Below are 20,946 nucleotides of genomic sequence, written 5' to 3'. Positions count from 1 at the left end.
AAGGATTTTAAACAACTTTGGACATAGTTATTTAAAGATGTCTGTTGAGGAGAGATAGCAATAGTTCATTACTATGCATGGTGAAAACCTATTTTAAGGAGTTCTTTGCTGCACAAAGATTAATTTACCACTACGTTTTTCCTCCTTCACTACTAATATAAATAATGGTTGTGGCTTAAATTGGCATTATATTTTGATAGTCTAGTTTTGAGCATGCAAAGAAATACACGTATGCTGCAGAACTGCACAGAAACTTGGAAATGTAAACCATGAAACAGTAATGTTCTGTTCCAGAGTTTTATTTTGGAATGTCAGTACTGAATGGAATAAAATCTGAATATTTAAAAACTAAGCTTTGTTTTCACAAAATATTGAGCAGATAGATGTGGCATAGAAAAATAAACCCTTGACTTGAAAAATTGAGAGACAGAAAAAAATATTCATTTTCTCTGGTTGCTATTCAAAAGACCTGGAAAATATTTCCAGAAAAATGATTGTCTGCAGTTGCCAGATCAGCAAATTATTTAAACACTTAGCTTGAAGCATGTAAAAACATCCATCAATGAATAGTCAGTACATAAGCTTAATCTACTCAAATCCTGTAGTTTGTGCTGCAGCCCCTTCTTAACTCCTTGACAGGATGACTCAGTCATGGTCCATCTTCACAGCTGACTTGGTTTCCTTTGGAGAGAAAAGGAGGTCAGCACACCAGCAGGAAACTCTGGTACATCCTTGCTAGATCTCTGATGTGGACATCTAGATGACCAGTTAATGGAAAAAATTAGAATTTAGCTATAACCAAGGTGATTTCACAAACGTAAAAACTCACACACTATCAGTCAACCCACTTCTCATGGAACATACTTACAAGCTCAAAGTTAAACATATTCACTATTTTCTGGAGTGGGAATCTCAAGTTTGGGCGAATGTGGTTTTAGTTATATTATTAATTAAAAGTATATCTTAAATTTGTTATTCTGCCATTGAATGGAAATTAGTTTGTTTCACAATGAACTTGGAAAAGATGATCAGAGGTATCATTTGATATTCATATACACTATTTACATTTTTAAAGGACAATTACTGAAATCTTCTGTAGGAACCATGCCAATAGCATATCCCAATATTTTTGTTCAATGTTAATATTTTAGTAGTATAGAAGTACAGAATACGAAAGATGGTGCTGGAATTAGGCAAGCAGAATATATTAAGAGTTGTAAATATAGGAATTCCTTTTATTATGAAAAATATACATATATATTTTTCTCCAGAAAGTTTATATATTTAAGACCTTTTCTAGATTCAATTTTATTTTAAAAATCTTAAGTAATTGCTGTCATATTTGGAGCATTTACTCTGTAAGGTATCCTATCTTCCTTGATCTGAGATTGTCTGGGACAAGGTTTTAAGGACAATAACATATTTCCTCAAATGCTCTCCTTTAGGAGGCTCCAAAGATCAACTCCTCATGACTCAGGATGCATGTGAGAATACAAAAGTACATCAAAATTAACAATAAAAAAAGGATTTTAGGACTATATATATATATATTACCTAAAAGCTTTACCAACTGTTTAACACATAAAAAGATCTGTATTTACAGAAACAGAAAGATTAACAAATTAATTGACATAGAATATGACAGCAAAAATCTGACAGATAATTCATATAACCTGAGGTAAGAGAGATCATGAGTCCAGTTTTTCTGTGGAAAACTTATTCTAAATAAGCATTAGCAGTTTACTTTAAGCTATTGTTTAATTTATTCATGTTGCTCTTGTTGACTCATTATAATTTGAAAACATTCATCACATGTTTAGTTAGGTCACATAGGCAAATGAGAATTGGTCTGCATAAATGTTTGGAAAAAAAATAATCTGAAAAACCTCTCCTCCCTTTATTCAATTTTCTCATCAGTCTTCCTGTCGTTGATTAACATTGTGCAATTATGACTCCTTAGTATTTCCTCATATCCAAATATTGGTTGATTAATCTTGATGATAATGGATCGAGAACTGGGTTTAAGAACCAAGGATATGAAGTATTTTATTCAAGGGGTTGTGACTGATCTTTTTAAATATCCTTGTATTACTTGGGAATTGTACTATTTATAGGAGGTGAGTACTTATCAGCTGCAGCTATTACAGTTTGGGGAGTAGATGAATGAGATTTTTGCTCCAGAATGTATTCAAAATTTTAAGTTCCTGGGTAATATAATTTGTATTGAAACAAATTTTTCTGGTAAGAATCAATCCTATTTAGTTGGCTGGAATTTATACTGCTCCAGAGCTCTGTGCCAAATAAGAGAGAGAGATGCACCACCATTTCCCCAACTGAGAGGACTTCTCCTGGAGGAATTATCAATACAGTTATTTCATGTATTTTTGAGTGTCTCGGTGGATCTGGTACCACTGAAGGATAAATGATTTCTTCTGTTTTTCTTCCTGAACTTCTGTGAGCAAGGAGCAGGTGAAGTATGATTCCTGCCCCCTCTATGAAAATGAGCTCTCCACTAAGCATTTGCATCTGAATTATGGCTCCTTTGTAATAAGGGAGAAAGGACCTTAAAGTGTCTGAAATCCACTTTAGGATTTCACAAACTAGATCCACAAACTAGATACATTTTTTTTTTAATTTATTTTAAATACTGTTAAATCACAGTTATATATTTGGATTGTTCAGCTTCTTCTCACTGTTATTTTAAAGAAATTGTAGTTTTTCAGATGTAGAATCACAGAGTCATAGAATATGCTGAGTTGGAAGAACCCAAAGGATCATTGATTCCAGCTCTTGGCTCCACACAGGACTATCCAAAAATCAGGCCATGTGCCTGGGAGTGTTTTTCAACAACTTTTTGAACTCGAGCAAGCTCAATACAGTGACCACTTCCCTGGGTAGCTTGTTCCAGTGCCCGGCTACCTTTCCCTAACGCATAGCCTGACCCTCCCCTGTCCCAGCTCCATGCTATTTCCTCGGGTCCTGTTGCTGTCCCCAGAAAGCAGAGCTCAGCACCTGCCCCTCCACTCCCCTTGTGAGAGAGCTGCAGGTTGCCACGAGGCCTCCCTTCAGCCTTCTCTGGCTGAACAAACAACAACAAGGGATCTCAGCTTCTCCTCATATGTCTTTCCTTTTAGCCCTCCTTTGGACTCTGTCTAATAGTTTAACATCTTTCTTATATTGTGGGGCCTCAAACTGTACACAGTACTTGAACTGAGGCTACAGCAGCAATCCCATTCTGAGACTGGCTAGTAATGCTGTGCTTGATGCACTACAGGATGCAACTGTCCCTCCTGGCTGCCAGGGCACATGTTGACTTCTATTCCAGTTGCCTTGATATATCAAGTCTGAGATATGAAGTTTGCAAGATCTGATTCAAAGCTCACAGCAGAATAGCAGAATATCCACATTGGTAGGTCAATTCATGTAATGTTAAAATGTATATCTGACAAGAACACCATCAATTGTCAGCATACATTTTATTTTTATTTATTTTTATTTATTATAATGCATTAGAATAAATGCAGAAATGAAGAATTACATAAGTGTCTTATTATAAGTTAATACCACAGGCATCTGAATAGTTTTATTCTGTGCCATTGCCACCTTATCTCTTCATTTACTATGGTAAAAAAAAATTGATCATTTGCTTCCAATATACAAGATTTCTAAACATCAGACACAAGATGCAATAGAAAGGTCAAAACACTGTTGGATATGCAAATCTATGTTGATTTCGTTATAATAATTCTCTGACTTAATACTGACATAATAAAATAAAATAAAATAAAAATAAAAATAAAATAAAATAAAATTTATCCATCTTTTGATGTGAGCTTGTAATCCATAAAGTACAAAGAGACAGTCTCATTCCAAAAAGATTGAAGCTTTTTGATGGGCAGTTAGATCTGTGGACAGAGCTACATCCTTTATCAAAGGTACAACATCTCTGAATAAAGGAAGGCAAAACCATCCTTCCAAGGATCCAAAGAAATGTAAAAGCATTTCTTTGTGAGGATATATGTAGATTACTGCTCAGTTTAGGCACCTCTGTATGTTAATGTGTGTCACCACCTATTCAATAGAAAGTACATTTTTCTTCAAAGTAACCTTGGGATTTTAGTCCATTTTTAAATGGAGTAGGCATATAAGTGCTTTGAAAATGATAGTAATTTTTTTCTTCCTTCCTTCCTTCCTTCCTTCCTTCCTTCCTTCCTTCCTTCCTTCCTTCCTTCCTTCCTTCCTTCCTTCCTTCCTTCCTTCCTTCCTTCCTTCCTTCCTTCCTTCCTTCCTTCCTTCCTTCCTTCCTTTCTGACAACAAACTATGTAGATTGGCAATGCCCACAAAACTTTCTCAAAGTTTGGGGACAGACATATTGATTCATACAGCTGTAAAAGTAAGAATAAAATACTACTGATCACATCACCAGGTATTTTTATGTTTCTTTTAGCCCCTTGATCCTTCAGAAAGTTTCTTAATTCAGCATTCTTCTAATCACACAGTGACCAAGTCCAAAACTTTAAAGATCCCAAAGTATTTTCTGCATCTCAGTTGAGGAAGAGTAACTGTAACAAAACCTCTGTTATATTAAGCACAAGAATCGCCAGAACAGACATCTAAAATGAACTTTAAGCTCAGAAAATCCTGTTCAATCACAAACTTCTTCCAGATAACATGACTAATTTATTATTCAAAAAACAAACAAACAAACAAACAAACAAACAAAAAAAAAAAAACTTTGTTTTTACAACCTCAGTAGGAGGAGGGAACCTGATCTGAACCAGGGGCTTTCAGATAATACTGAAAAAAAGGATAGAAGCAGAAATGAAGTAGAGATGGTAATTTTGAAAATCTGACACATTTAAGAGGAAGAAAAATTAGTGTATCATACCTAAGGAGCAATGTGAAATTATGATGCTTAGTGTATTCTGTATTTAAAAGCAGACAGAAACCGGGTGGCACTTGAGTTTTACAGCTACATGTATATTGCTGTATTTACAGTAAAATATAGCTCATGGGAACCCAGTTTTGCCATGTATTTTTCTGTTGAGCTAAGACTGTACTTTTGATTTAGTTTTCTACGGTAATCAAATTGTATTACCTCACAAGAAAAGATGTGGTACATCATAAATCTGTTCTCATTTTTGTGTAAGTGTAGAGGGATTCTTCACCACAAGTTAGAACTGCAATAATGACCTCACACTCAGCATTTATAACACTTGTGTTATATATGTGTGTTATAACACACTCAGGTGTTATATGTATTTCTAGAAAGTTAATACCACATAACTTTTTCCACAACATGAGGAGGTTTATTCTGTTTAAGAGACGTACACCAGAGCACACATATTTAAACAAAACAAAACAAAACAAAACAAAAAACACAGAATAAAAATAATAAAGAGTATAATAATTATTTATAATTAAATGAATAATTTATTCTGTAGAAAGGAGTGAACTATACAGTTCAGTAACTCCAGAGTTAGTGTTCATTTCTCACATATTATGAAATATCTCCAATAAGTTCAAGTAATTATGCTATTAAGCAGTTCCTCATCTATCGAATTAATTAAACTTTATGTTCATTTCATAACCTCTTTAGACACCCTCAGTTACTGCAGATTTAATCCTCTGAACCTTTCTATATTTAGTTTTCTGAAGACTGACTAATACCAATCACTCAGTGCCATGAGATTGTTTTCTCACTTCATTATACTATTCATTTCCTACACATGCCACCTCTTTTTTGTATCCTGGGTCGTGAAATCAGGCAACTTGTGTTAAAAACTCTGAAAGTTCTATTAATGGAAAGAAGCATTCCATGTGTATAGGAGATTTTGTCAGATTACAATATATTGTTGCTGATTTTTTTTTTTTCACTTTCTTTTAAGGGCTGTGTAATTTTCTTGCTTAACACCTTCTAAGATTAATATCAGTAACACAGTTAATTAGAATAATAAATAAAAAGTAAAAAAGAAGAAGAGGAAAAGATGAGCTCTGTCTTCTCACCTAGAAGGCAACATATATTTTCCCAATATTTTCCAGTCTATCACTACTGCTTGCTAAGACTCTTCAGTATCTAAAGAAAAGATGCATAAGTGTTTATACCAGATGGCATAAAGCTTATTTAAGTGTCTGACTTTCAGCATCTATCTCATCAGTAAGACAGGTAAACATGTAATTGTGTATAGCATTGAAAAAAGAGATTATTACATGTTATCTGAACACAAAGAAACCAGAAAGAAACTGACCTCTATCATTTTGCTGTCTTGACTTGTTATCACATTATTCATTTCCATTACTTGTTGCTCTGCCTGGGGAGGAGAATTAGTGACCCTTACTTTGGGATAAAAGGGATGGTGACAAGGAAACTGCAAAATCTATGTCTCTTTCTGAAAGAGAAAGTAATCCACTTTGCACCATTTTCAGCGGGAGGACAACTCCTACTTATCTGCAATTTATATGTTTATTGTGTTGGAAGCAAGGCTAGACATTCAGCTCAACTTCACACATGTAATTATTTTCTTTTGAGAAAGGAATTTCATAGCTATGAAAGAAATTTCATAGCTAATTTCATAGCTATGTATATATATATATGTATATAAAGCTACAGTACTAGAAACAAATAAGTGAGAAAACAAATCTGATACTGAATTTCTGCAAATAGTAACTGCAGTTATACTACATTTTTCCTAGCAAAGAAATTTAACAAAATCTTTAGTTGAACAAAATTTAATTTCAGCAAAATTTTCAGTTAGTTGAAGTTATTTTCCTTTGTCCTCAGGTCTATCTTTATTCAATAACATGTTAAAATCACATGTTAAAATCATTAGGTATTGCTGGATAAGAATAGAAAGACTACAACCTTATGCACTTTGATTTGTAACAATTCAGTTTTCTGAGTTATATGCAAGCAAAAAAGAAGCCTTAAAATGAACTGAAATTGGAAGGTTATTTTATTTGCCTCTCTGTAATACAGAAATGACTGAATAATTGCTGGAGAAAAATTCAAAGCTTTCAAAAAGTTATGACTAATTGAAAAAACAAGGGATATATAAGTAAAGACTTGGAAAAACTTAGCCATTTCTGTCAGTGCAATTACTGTTCTTATTCTGCATAAAGCAAAAACAACCAAAGAACAATTTAGATGCCAAACCAGGTTATGAAATTTTAGGTTCTTCATATCAAACTAATATAATATATATATAATATATATATTATATATATATAACATAGAATATATAATAAATGACTAGAAATACTTATTAAGTATATTTTCCTTTCAGTTTCTGGAGAGCCTATATTTTCTTAACAATTCAGATATTTTATCTATATTTTTATCAGGAAAGATTTATGAGATATGAGATAAAATTTTCAATTTCATTAAACTTGGGAAATGTATCATACAATCAATTTTTCAGCAAAGTGTCTTACCTTCAGAGATTGACTGGAATTTATTTTTGTAAATACTTTTTTTCTATTCCACAGGCAAAGGAGGAGTATTTTATATTTTTTGGAAAACTACTTCCTGACAATTTTTAAATCATGTATTTATCATGTTTTGTCTTATTTGCATGGGAATTTGATTTATTTATTTTTTCTCTGATGGTGGCAAGTTCCTGTAGGTTTACAGTAACTTTGCATGCTGTCTATTGGTTTATTAGATTCTAATTCTTACCATATTTACCGCTAAACATGCTGTAATTCTAAAAAAAGAGCAAAGCTGGCAGCAGACACAGACCAGCAAGAAGTTTTTCTCTTTCTAAACTGTATGATCTGGAAAGGAAGAAACACATTACTGGTCATATCATGCTATGATATATTGTATCACAGCTTTTTTCCAAGCATAATATCAAAAGTGGAACTTGTGACAACCATGAGAAAACAGGGTTGCAATGTATGTATTTGCATGTGATGTTCTCACTCTGGGAAAGGTTTGTGCCTAATTCTGGAAGCAGCTATTAAACAAGACCTAGACAGGTCTTGTTTAATATGAGAATATTAAGTGCTGCTTTGTACAATAATACAAATGGTGAGTTAAAATCACTAAACTTCATTTCCCATTTAGTATATTTATTGAAATAAGGGAAGAATCTATAAATCACTGTGTTTTTGTTTTTGTTTTTGTTTTTGTTTTTGTTTTTTTTCTAGGTAACTGTCTGTACATAACTCTGCTAAAGAAGGCACATTAAAACTATTTATTTTATTATTTTATTTTATTTTATTTTATTTTATTTTATTTTATTTTATTTTATTTTATTTTATTTTATTTTATTTTATTTTATTTTATTTTATTTTATTTTACTTTATTTTACTTTATTTATTTATTTATTTTTACTGAGTATTTCTGTCTAGGTGACAGAACAGAGTCTTCAAATGACCAGATTGCAACCACACTTTAATCAGCAAGACTCTTAAGGAGGCTGAGTTTCCAGGCAACCATGTAGAAAAGAAGCAGCAAAGAAAATTGTTCATCTCTGAGGTTGGATAGAGGAGATCTTTGGAAAGTTGGAATTAATGTAGAATAAAAGTAAAACAAGTCTGTAAAAGTAAAACAAGTCTTTCAAGTCTGTCTGGCTGCAGTAGGGCTGTGTGCAGGAACCCAGGATCAGCTTTCTGCCCAGGAAGCATAGACTTTCTCCAGAAGAAGCAACATCATGCATTTCTGCTCATGCCATCTTCAAAACATGTCAAGTCCACTTCCCCCTGTTCTTTCTCAGCTCCTCTGAACTCCTTACATAGGATGAAAGCTGGAACTGAGACCTGTGGCATACCACCAAGGTCTGTATTTTCATTGCTGCTTAGGTGATCTCCACAGTTTAATGTGTGTTAGGAAATTCACAGCCACATGTATCTTTTGTAGTTTTTCTAGATCACAGCAATATGTATTTCACACATACTTACCCACTGAGCATTTAGAAGTATCTAAATACACAGTTACCATAACTTTTCCTCATATTTACTACAGGGAAAAGAAGAAATGGTTTGTGCTTTTTGCTGCTGTTACATTTCCAACAGTGATGAGAGTGGAATTATTTCGTATCTATGTAATCACAGAATCACAGAATCATCTAGGTTGGAAGAGACCTCAAGATCATCGAGTCCAACCTCTGACCTAACACTAACAAATCCTCCACTAAACCATTCCAATGCCTCACAACCCTTTCGGTAAAGAAGTTCTTCCTAATAGCCAACCTAAAACACCCCTGGCACAACTTTAGCCCGTTCCCCCTCGTCCTGTCACTAGGCATGTGGGAGAATAGACCAACCCCAACCTCTCTACATCCTCCTTTAATGTACCTACAAAGAGTGATAAGGTCGCCCCTGAGCCTCCTTTCCTCCAGGCTGAACAATCCCAGCTCCCTCAGCTGCGCTTCGTAAGACTTGTTCTCCAGACCCCTCACCAGCTTTGTCGCCCTTCTCTGGACTCGCTCGAGCACCTCGATGTCCTTCTTGTAGCGAGGGGCCCAAAACTGAACAAAGTACTCGAGGTGTGGCCTCACCAGAGCTGAGTACAGGGGGACAATCACTTTCCTAGACCTGCTGGCCACACTGCTTCTTATGCAAGCCAGGATGCTGTCGGCCTTCTTGGCCACCTGAGCACAAATTATTGTCACAGGTTGAACAGACTCAACACAGGGAAATTAACATAATGTATCATTAACAGATTAGAACAGTGAGAAACTAAATGCAAACTAAAAACACCTCCCCCTTCCCAACTTCCCATATTTTACATCTTCCCTCTCAACAGCATAAGGGAATAAGGGGCTGTGCTCAGTCCCTGACACTTCATCTCCACCACTCCTTCACAGTCATTCTCTGCCCCTGCTCCCCGTGGGGTCCCTCCCACGGCATGCCATCCTTCCCGAACTGAGCCTGCAGGGGCTGCCCACAGGCAGCAGCTCTTCAAGAACTGCACCCACACGACTCTGTACCACGGGGTCCATCCATCAGGAGCAAACTGCTCCAGCACTACAACCAGCATCACATGTTTGCTTGGCTCTGGCCAGCAGAGCTCTGTGGAGCTCTCTCTGTACCATGGAGCCAAGAGTTAGTTATTCAGTAATCTAACTTTGGTAATCTAGTGTATCAAGCTGGTATAAAGTAGATTTCTCGCCATTTATCATTCTGAACTGATTCATCTGAACTGTTCATTCATTGATGAAACAGTGAAGGGAAAACTGTATCAGAGGGGTTTTGTTAGAAGACTTTTAAATTTGATGGAGTGCCCATTCAGTACAAAATTACTGTGCATGAATTTCCTTTTCATATCGTTTACAATGAGTTGCAACAGAAATAATGAAAACCTCTGTTATTATAGAAAAAAAAATGCACAAACATTTAAATATGTAGAGTAATATAAAAATTATTCAGTGCAATTGAAGCACCAGAGGTGCTTAGAGGAGGTCCTTGCAAAGCTAATGATCTGTCCATGATAGCTACATAAATTTATGTTCACCGACTGCTCAGTGCAGAAATATCCAAGATGACAAAGACCTTGTTATCTTGCCCTACTCAGATGGTGCTTGATCCAGCACCATCAAAATAACAAAGGGTCTGGGAGTTTCAATGGATGATGGCCTAATTATAACTGAATGTTATAAAAAGGTCTCAGAAACTCTCAGAATCAGAACACATAGGGGAAAATTGCACCCCTATGTGCAGAAAGTAGATGGTCACACATAATTAGTTGCTGTCAAGGGCTTGTCAATGTCCAGGTGGAGATCAGTAATGAGTGGTGTTCCTCAGGGGTCAGGGTTGAGACCACCACTGTTTAACATCTTTGTCAGTGACATGGACAGGGGGATCAAATGCACCCTCAGCAAGTTTGCTGATGACACCTAGCTGTGTGGTGTGGTCAACACGCTGGAGGGAAGGGATGCCATTGAGATGTGGGTCTGTGTGAAGCTCATGAGGTTCAACAAGGCCAGTCACAATGTCCTGCACCTGGACAAGGGCAACCCTAAGCACAAATACAGGGTGGGCAGAAAATGGATTGAGAGCAGCCCTGTAGAGAGGGGTTTGGGAGTGTTGTTGGATGAGAAGTTCAACATGAGCTGTCAATGTGTATTTGCAGCTCAGAAAGCCAACTGTGTCCCAGGCTGCATTAAAAGCAGCATAGCCATCAGAGCAAGAGAGGTGATCTCTACCTCTGTTCTGCTCACATGAGACCCCACCTGGAGTGCTGCGTTCAGCTCTGGGGCCTCCAGCACAAAGACATGGACATATTAGAACAAGCCCAGTGGAGAGCCACAAAGATGATCAAGGGGCTGGAATACCTCCCCTGTGAAGACAGGCTGAGGAAGTTGGAGCTATTCTGTTGGGAGAAAAGAAGGCTCTGGGAAGGCCTTCTGGTACCTAAAGAGGGGCTATAGGAAAGCTGGAGAGGGACTCTTTGTCAGGGAGTCTGGTGATAGGACAAGAAGCAATGGCTTTAAACTAAAAGAGGGGAGATTTAGATTAGATGTTAGGAGGAAATTCTTCACTCAGAGGATGATCAGGCACTGAAACAGGTTGCCCAGAGAGGTTGTGGGTGCCCCATCGCTGGAGGTGTTCAAGGCCAGGTCTTTGAGCAACCTGGTCTAGTGGAACGTGTCCCTGCTCATGGCAGGGGGGTTGGAATTAAATGACCTTTACAGTTCCTTCCAACCCAAACCATTCTATGATTCTATGATCATATATGAATTTATTTACATAGGCTGAAAATGTCACTAAGTTATCTGAACTTAGAGTAAAATGCAATTGCCTAAATATAGTATCCAGTGCCATTCAAAATGACTTTAAGCTCAAAGATGTATATTGGTGTCTGCTAAATATGTTTGAATACTTCCAGAAGACCTGCAACTGAAATAATTTCTCTCTGAGGTGGTAGAACAGGAGGGAATCCCTCAATTCAACTGCAGTCTTGGCTTGGGGTGTACCCAGCCAAGAATTTAGCTGCCAGTCTAACAAGTGTTGCTTGAAACTCTGTGAATCAACCAGACAATCAGATACAGAGTATATAACTAGTATAAGTATATCCCATGTTTATAGTGGTTTATGATACTTTATTTTAGCAAACGATTTAAGGAAATGTATTCAGATATTTTTTTCAGCAGCTTATTCAGAAGAATTTCTAAATAATTCTCTGAATCTCCTAATACGACTCTCCAAGCAATTTTACCCTAAAGCAAGTACACAGTCAAAAATAAATAAATAAATAAATAAAAATCAGTCCAGACTTTCATCTTGGAAAACAATTGGAAACCAGTAACAATCAATTAAACCATCTTTACTTTAGGCATTTCTACCTGTTCTTTAAATTAACGACAGGCATCACTTCTGACCTGCTCTAATATAAAAATTCAGAACACAAAATCCCAGCAAACACTTTCTGCATTTAGTGGGATAAACAGCAAATGAGAATAGCTATTAATTTCACAGAGAGGAGCAGAGCTGAGCTGGGGTTTGGCCTGGGAGGAATTGATAATTCTACAGTGAGAGATAAATTGCATTTTATTTTATATTCTGCAAGGTGTACAGTACATTAGCTCTCCTTCTGTTGACTAGTGTTTTAACCACAACAAATCCAAATGCTTTCTCCGTACCATGCTGTGAGGTTCAAGCATGTTCTGCCGCCTGAGAATCTCGTTTGCAATATCACTTTCTGACAATTGTTAGAGCAATTTAGAGGTAACAGACCTTCAGCCAAAATAGATTTTTAAATAGTAGCTGTTCTGTTTCTTTCTTATTGTATGTGGCCTCATGCTGCAGGACATTGTTTATTATTGAAAACAGACATCTTTTTGTTCCATTAGATAGCTGTGTTTGGAATTATAAATTCAAAACATTTTTTTTTCCAGACAGCTTCAGAGACATGAATAAAATGAGATAATTTCCAGTAAATAATTTATTTGATACATATAATTATGATCATAAAACATCTTCAATTTGTTCTTTAAAATAGTCAAGGTAGTAAAAAAACAAACTAGCAGTAGTCTCCCTCTTTGGAGATATTCAAAAGCAGTCTGTACATGTTTCAGGGTAACCAGATCTAGGAAAACCAGCTTGAGCAGGCACGTTAGACAACATGACCTCCACATGGCCCTTTCAAACTCAAGCACTTTGTGATTCTGTCACTTATGAATAGATGAGCTTACATTCTGCATGAACAGTACAAGCAAAATAAAAAATAAATAAATAAATAAATAAAAATAAAATGTCTATTGGGTAAGGTACCTTTGAAATCCTTGCACAACTAGAATTGCAATGAATTTCCACACTCCCATTACAGTTCTTCTGTTCAACAGAGCAAACAAGACTTGTATTACTAGATTACTAGTACATAAATATGGTTTTAAAGAATATGTTCTATAACATTGCAACTGAGCACCTATACATACACACAGTCCCTATTGGGAACCAGCTGAAAGTATGTTAGATATAGTTTAGTATATATATAATATAGTATATATATATATATACTATATATATATATATATATATATATATATATATATAGTATATATATTATATACATATATATACATATATATATACTATATACATATATATACATATATAATATATATATATTATATATATATATATATATATATATATATATATATATATATACACACTATATATATATTATAGTATAGATAGTTTGTTAGATATGTTTCAGCCAGTACTTATCCACATCTTTGAAATGCAGGCTTCCACTTTGAGGTGAACAGTATGTGCTAGCTAAGAACACTCATGAGGGCAAAAATAATAATAATAATAAAAAAAATTGGTTCCTAATAACTGAACAAAAACCAATATGATGACGGAGAAGCCTAGCTGATTGTTAAAGTGGAGCATACTGTGAAGAAGGAGCAAAAGTGAAGAAAAGACATAATAAAATAATTTACACTGCTAATACCACCAATCTGGTTCCAAAATCTCTGATATTTCAAAACTAAGTCAAACCCAGCCTTAAGGAGGCAGCCAGTTATTCCTCATGCCCCACACAAAGAGTTAAAATATTAGACAAAATGCACTGCATAAATAGACTTTTATAACATGAAATCTCCTGTTGCTGAAGACCTTCCTGTGACTGCCATGTCAAGTGTCCAGTAAGAAAGTCATTTTTGGATGTTAGCAAAAGAGAAGAAGAAACATTGGGAAAAAAAATAGTTAGAAAAAAATCTAGTTATGATTAACCCTCTTGGTTACTTCAGTTACAGAAGTAACCTCAGTTACTTCTTGTTACTTCTTTCCCACCACTCTCCATAATACCATGGTAAAAGTGCACAGGATAATGTTTTCACATTTAGTACTTACCCTGTGATTAGATAGCAGACCTGAAAAGGGTGATACTCTACAACTCCCTGTATCATCCCTAAGGTGGTGTACATTTATCACACAAAGAATGACTGGAAAATGTAGCAATATTTTCTCTGTTGAATATTTGTAAATGGTTATTTTCTGAAGCTGGTGATTCATCCAAATAGAGGATTCTCATGAAAAATCTCATGATTGTCTGTGCAGTTTTGCAGCCACAATGGGTGGTGTTTCTTGGGAAAAAGGTTTTACCAATGTTAAATAACAAAACAATGAGCACTTCTGCCACTCTCTCGCTGTTGTGACTACTATTTTAGATAAAATTTAAAATAATTTTTTCAAGCAAAACCAGAAATAGATATCTAAAAATGAAGTATTCAGGAAAAACCTTTAAGTTTAACCATCGTAAGCAACTAACACAGAGACTAATAATAGGAATTTTGGGCCTCTCTAATTGAAATCTTTAATCTATAATAGTTCCAGATAGAAAGAAAGAAAAGAAAAAACAAACAAACAAACAAACAAACAAACAACAACAACAACAACAAAAAAAAAACACTGATGAGCTTAACAAGAATGGGAGACCGAAAAAAAGCAGAACATTTTTACATTTTGTTTAAATAAATTTTAATGGCAATTCCTCATTCTTTATCAGTGATTTCCTTAAAGCAGGAGTTTTCCTTCACTGTTAACTTTCAAACAAACAAAAAACCCGAGATGCTATTATTATTCTTCACTATAACAAATATATATATATATATAAATTACATAAATAAATGAAAATATTTGAATTCTGAGCACAAGAGAAGTCAGCAGAAAATGTCATGAAAGCTGCATTTTAATTTGTCCCTTCATTGTCTAGGGAGAACCTTTCAAGGTCATTTGCAATTAGAAGAGCTCTGAACTCTTCTGTTGAGGGACAGAAAAAATAAATAAATAAATAAATAAAAAGATTACCTCAGCAGAGATTTGAAAAGACTGTGTAATGCATCTGAATTAAAAAGATGTATCTGACAAAGAATGAACGGACTTGTCATTATAGCATGGGGGAAAAACAACAACAACAACAACAACAGCAACAACAAAAAAAATTCTGATCTCCAAATGTTTTCAATCTGATCCTGAGGAAGACATTTAGGGGGAGCATTTATTGCAGCAAACTGCAGCAACAGCTCAACCCTTTGCCCAGTCTCTATGCAGAAACACAGCTACATCCCTAGAGCTGAGAGGGGCCACCCCATGCACAGTACAGGCTGGCAGCCACCTGCCTGCCCACGCATCTCACAGAAGGCAGACTCTGAGTGAGCCAACAAAGGGAGCTTAGCATAAAACTTCTGCATTAAGAATACATATACATATATATCATAGTCTGAAAAACACCAAGGAAGTACAATATCATCCCTTGAGCTTTGTTTTCTGTCTCCTTTCAAAAGTGCTTTTTATAGGAATGGCATATTTTACAGGAGTCAAGCACAGCAAGTCTAATTTGCATAATGCTATTTATCACTATGTACAGATCCTTTGCAGAAAGTTACAGAGGCCCTGGAGATGTATGTTCTCAGCCACTGCAATGATCTAAATGCTGTCCAGAAATCCATTACGTAAAGAAATACCTAGTGTATTTTTAGAAAATGTTCCTGTTTTTTGTTACTGTCACTATAGAAATTTTATACAAAGTCAAAGAGAAAAGAAATATTGAGAAACCATGGTAGCAATGGTGTTGTGAGGGGGGAAGTGTGGATACAAAATCAGGACTTCCTTCAGAGACAGTTGTGGGTGTTTAAACCAGCTGGATAGATTCCAGCTGGTTTAATATATTGAATATATTGAATATATTGAATCAGTGGGAATATATAGAATAGTAGGTGAGGCCATACACCAGGCTCCAAGGAGCCACAAACTCAAGGTCCTAGTATTCACAAAGTGAATGACGAGTCCTGCTTCATTGCAAGAGAAGTGTGTCTTGTCATTCCTCCTGAGGTCTCATTCCTTCAATATCAGAGCCACGATGTCAGTAGGTGAAGCTTCCCGCAGATGGAAATGATTTCTAGAGTATGAAGTTAAGGTTGCACAACAAATTAGTTTAAAATCAGAGTAGACTGTAACAACTTCTATTTTTAGAATTTATTTTCAGCTTTAATAAAACTGAGAAGTCGAAATATTTTGTTAGGCAACCAAAGTCTGTTAAAAATACCAGGTGACAAACACTGTTTTTCATATTACAGGAAGCATAATCTTCTTGATAAACTGCACTTTTTTTTTTTTTACTTAAACTTTTTTTTTTACTCTTTTCTCTCCCCTAACACAATCTATAAAATCTTTTGGTTTAAATTTTTTAGAAATTTTTTAGAAACAATTTTTTTATTCTTGTAGTATAAACTAACATTTCCAATATATTTTTCTAACTTCTGTTTATAAGTGCAACTTGGTGCAAAAATGTTTGGAAACAAAGTCTGAGAAGTCTAATAATAAGGTAGAATTATTAATATAATAATAAATATAATACAAACTTATTTTCATAACATTTTGCATGTATTAAAGTCATCCACATTGTCTCTCCGGACTTGAGTTTTTTGCCTTAATTATGAATTTGTCAACATGAAGAATTAAACCAAGCTAGCTAATGCTGCTATCTTAATCTTATCTGTATTAATACAAATTAATATATATTCCTAGGTGTCTTTCTGTTTTCTCCTAAACTGAATGACAAAGTTTATTTTTGCATACAGTAAATCCTAATTTATACGTTACTTTTTCTTTGTTACCTTTTGAGCTCCCTGGAGTTGATCTTCCATGATCTACCACTTTTATTTGTGTAAGATGAGTAAAAATGAAAATAAACAGAAATTGAAAGCGTCAGTTCCTCTACGTACCTGTTCAAAAAGGCTTCCTGAACTCCACTTTGGTAGAAAAATGTAGTAGTTAGAATCAATTTTATCAGTTTGAAGTCTTGTGTTGCAGGGTACGGAATCTATACAGAAATATGAAATATTATTATAGTAAGCAGAATAAGAAATTCATCAAGTTAAATCAGAGATTGGACTGCATTTCAGTGCAGCCCAGATCAATTATATAGTTTTCAAAAGGCAGTATTTTGCAGTTTTAAAAATGCCAAGTATATAGTTTTCAGTGTTTTCCTTCAGCTTTGTGTTCTGGGCCCATTTTTCTATTAACTTTTTCAAGAAGCATTTCAGCTTTCCTTTAAAACTTCTTATAAATATCTGGACTTTCCATGTAAAGTATCTGAACAAAAGGATTAGTATGCCACCCATGTGAGTATTTATTAAACTCATTCTAGGGCTTTTTATACAATTAGAAATAAAACAAAAATATGTTTCAGCCATAAAATCAACACTTCTACATTGTGTGATGCATCAGTTCAATATTACAATAGAAGACACTGATGAACATAATGATAACAAACTGAGGTAATAATTCTGAAGAGAAATGAGGGGGCATGTTGTATCAAACACTAGACTCTACTATACAGTTTGGCAAGCAAAACCCATGCAAGCACAGGAGCTAACTAAGCAGCTATATCATCTATAAATTTGACTTAACACACTCCACACTCCAGTCAAATCTGTCATCATCTTAAACCCTACGAACTCCACTTTGAGTACCAGAAAGGGACTGTTGTGATTTAACCCTTCTAAGCAGCTGAGCACCACATAACCAATTACTCACTGCCCACTAGGGAGATTTGGGAGATATCCAGAAATGTAAAAGTGTGAGAATTTGTGGGCACAGTAGTTTCATATTCATAGACAGCTAAACTCCCCCACTTTCTCAATCTCTCTGCTCAAAAGAACTTGGGGGGAAAATATGGTGGAAAAAAAAGATTCATGAGTCAACGTAAGGATCAGTTTAATTGAAGGAAAAAAAATTAAATAATGGAAGAAAAAGTCTACACAGAAGCACAAGGAGAAAACATTTATTCCGTAATTTCCATTAGCAAGTGATATTCAGACACAACTTGGGAAGCAGGACCTCAGTACACATAGTGCTCGCTTGGGAAGGCAGATGTTCTCATAACAAGAATTCTCTGCTTCTTCTTCTCCTTCCTTCTCCTTCTCCTTCCAGCTTTTTACTTTATTGAATATGATGCCACATGGCATCATATGGAATATCCCTTTGGTCAGTCCAGGTCAGTCCTGCTCCTGTCCCCTCCCAGCTTCTGGTGCACCGCAAGACTCCTTGCTGGCAGGAGAGCACGAGAAGAAGAAAAATCCTTGGCTCTTTGTAAGCACTGCACTGCAACAGCTAAAACATTGGTATGTTACCAGCATTAAAAAATACAATCAGTATTAAAAATCCAAAACACTAAATCATTCAAACATCTATGAAGAAAATTAACTTAATACCAGACTTATTAACTTTACACCAGGATAGTGCAGGAAGACAATTTTTTAAAGAGATTTACAAAACATAAAACAAAATATCCTGCTCTTGGTACTTCCAGTGCTGCTTCTACAGAAGTTATATGAACTCTACAGCAGTAGATATCTTCTTTCCCATTGAAGTCAAATCATATAATCCCCTTTATAGTTATGCATGAATATTGATGTAAACAGTTGATTCTTTATAATTATGTTAAGATTTATGCATTGCAATTTCCCTTGGAAGTAACCACCACACTTTAAAAAGAAAATAAAATTAAATTATATTTGTTCAGCTTATTTTTTATCAGTGGCTGATCAGCTAAATTTGAAAAAAAAAAAAAAAAAGATTACACCATAGAAATCTGGTGCTTTCTATCCAGCCAATTTTCATGTACTTTACAGATCTGGTCACTTTTGTTACACACATTAACTTTAGATAAAGCAAAGCATTTTGTAAAGAAATTGCTTGATAGTAGTCAAAAGCTAACATATAGCTATCCTCTAAAATTTATGTGGATATTTAGTCAATGCAATAGAAAAGCTTATGTTCTGTTACAGATTCCCTTTAGCAACAATGTAACCCTGTTAAGTAAAAGCCAACTGCCAGAAGACAAACATCCTTATTTTCTCTGTCACTTCCATCCATCACTTATGTCGCATCAAATAGAAATAGTCACTTTGCTCTTTTTCTTCATCAATTTGCAATTAAGAACTGACAAATAAAGACTAAGGGGTATGATAATACAGTACACTGTATCACCAAATGTGTCATAATACTGGCACAAGGGAATGTGCTAAATTCAAAATATATTTTATTATACTACTAAATTTCATTTCTAATCAACTCAATAAGTATGATCAATCTGTAACAAATAGTGCTTTAGCATACATATGTTTTGTATAAATATTAATAAAAAATAAAAATATGCATAATTTTGCCTGTTACGAGAAATCACGGTGCAATATGCCTAGCTGTAACTGTCTGAAAATATTTTTGGCATTGAAATGCACAAGTTCACAGTCAATTTCTAATTTTTTTTTGAAGAAAAATTCAGGGAAAAAAAATAGTTGTATTTCATCCAGTAAGGATTTCAGTACAAAATTTGAGATAACTTCTGTACTAAAAATAAATTTAAAAAATGATGAATTTTCAAATAATCATTAACCATAGGAGGTTCCACACAAAGCCATACTTCTCCAAATTATTAGGCTCAAAGCTAAAACAGTGGTTTAAATAAGGACCGTAGAAATGCTATCAGGACCACAGTCTCATACTTCCAGTATGCACTTGAAGCTTGGTGAGACTGTCTCCATTCAGCTAATGTAGCCACTTACAACAAGGACTTTAAGATATTGCCCATCCTCATGTGGGGCATTTTAATTCCTATTATGGAAACATAGAAAAATATATTACACTTAAACAATGATTGGCACTGTGATACTCAGATCTTGCCAACAAATCAAAGAAATTACTTTGAGGCAATGCAAGTAAATAGTTGTACAAAATGAACATTTTGAATCCACCCGTAACAGTTTAGATGTGCACCATTTAAGTCCTTGCTTTCAAGTTCTATATCCTTCTCAGGCTTCTAAAGACCGTTTATTCAATAAATTAGCTGTGGAAAAACAAGTATCCTCTAAATAATGCAAAATACCAAATGTACAGTGAGTAGTTCTCTGCATAAGAAGCAAGATTGATTTTGCTTTTGATTATCCTTGCTATAAAGAAATACTTTTTCCAATTAAGGTTCAAAAGTTAATGTTACAGAGTCAACAGCTTGACAAAATATCACATTAATCAGTAAGTATAAACTCATTGGAATTCCACATATTATGCTACAGGAGCCATTTCTGGAATATCAGGCAAGCACCAAGATACGGCAGCATGTTCTGGAGCACTGATTAGCAAGGCCATATTAACAGTAACATGTTGTTCGTATCAGTAGCATATCTTCAAAGTACTGAAATATTCAGTCTCTCACATTTATTTATTTTTTTTTCTTCCTAGGAGCAATCAGGAATTTCAATTAAACAGTTGAAATGATTTCTATATAAATGTTATGTTGTATAAAATATTTATTTTAAATATAACTGAATGTACCTACCATAACAACGCTACCCCGTTCTGCTCTTAACTGTAAAGATATACTTCTTCTATATCCCTAGGTCCCCACCCAGTGTGTTCAGGGACCTTGCTGTGCTAGCTGCTGGAATAGCTCCAGTCTGGGACTGTTATCACCACTTTGTCTATAACATGGA

The sequence above is a fragment of the Aythya marila genome, assembly GCF_965140915.1.
Source record: "Aythya marila genome assembly, chromosome: 2".
Classification (NCBI taxonomy): domain Eukaryota; kingdom Metazoa; phylum Chordata; class Aves; order Anseriformes; family Anatidae; genus Aythya; species Aythya marila.
Note: the sequence above shows the minus strand (reverse complement) of the source record.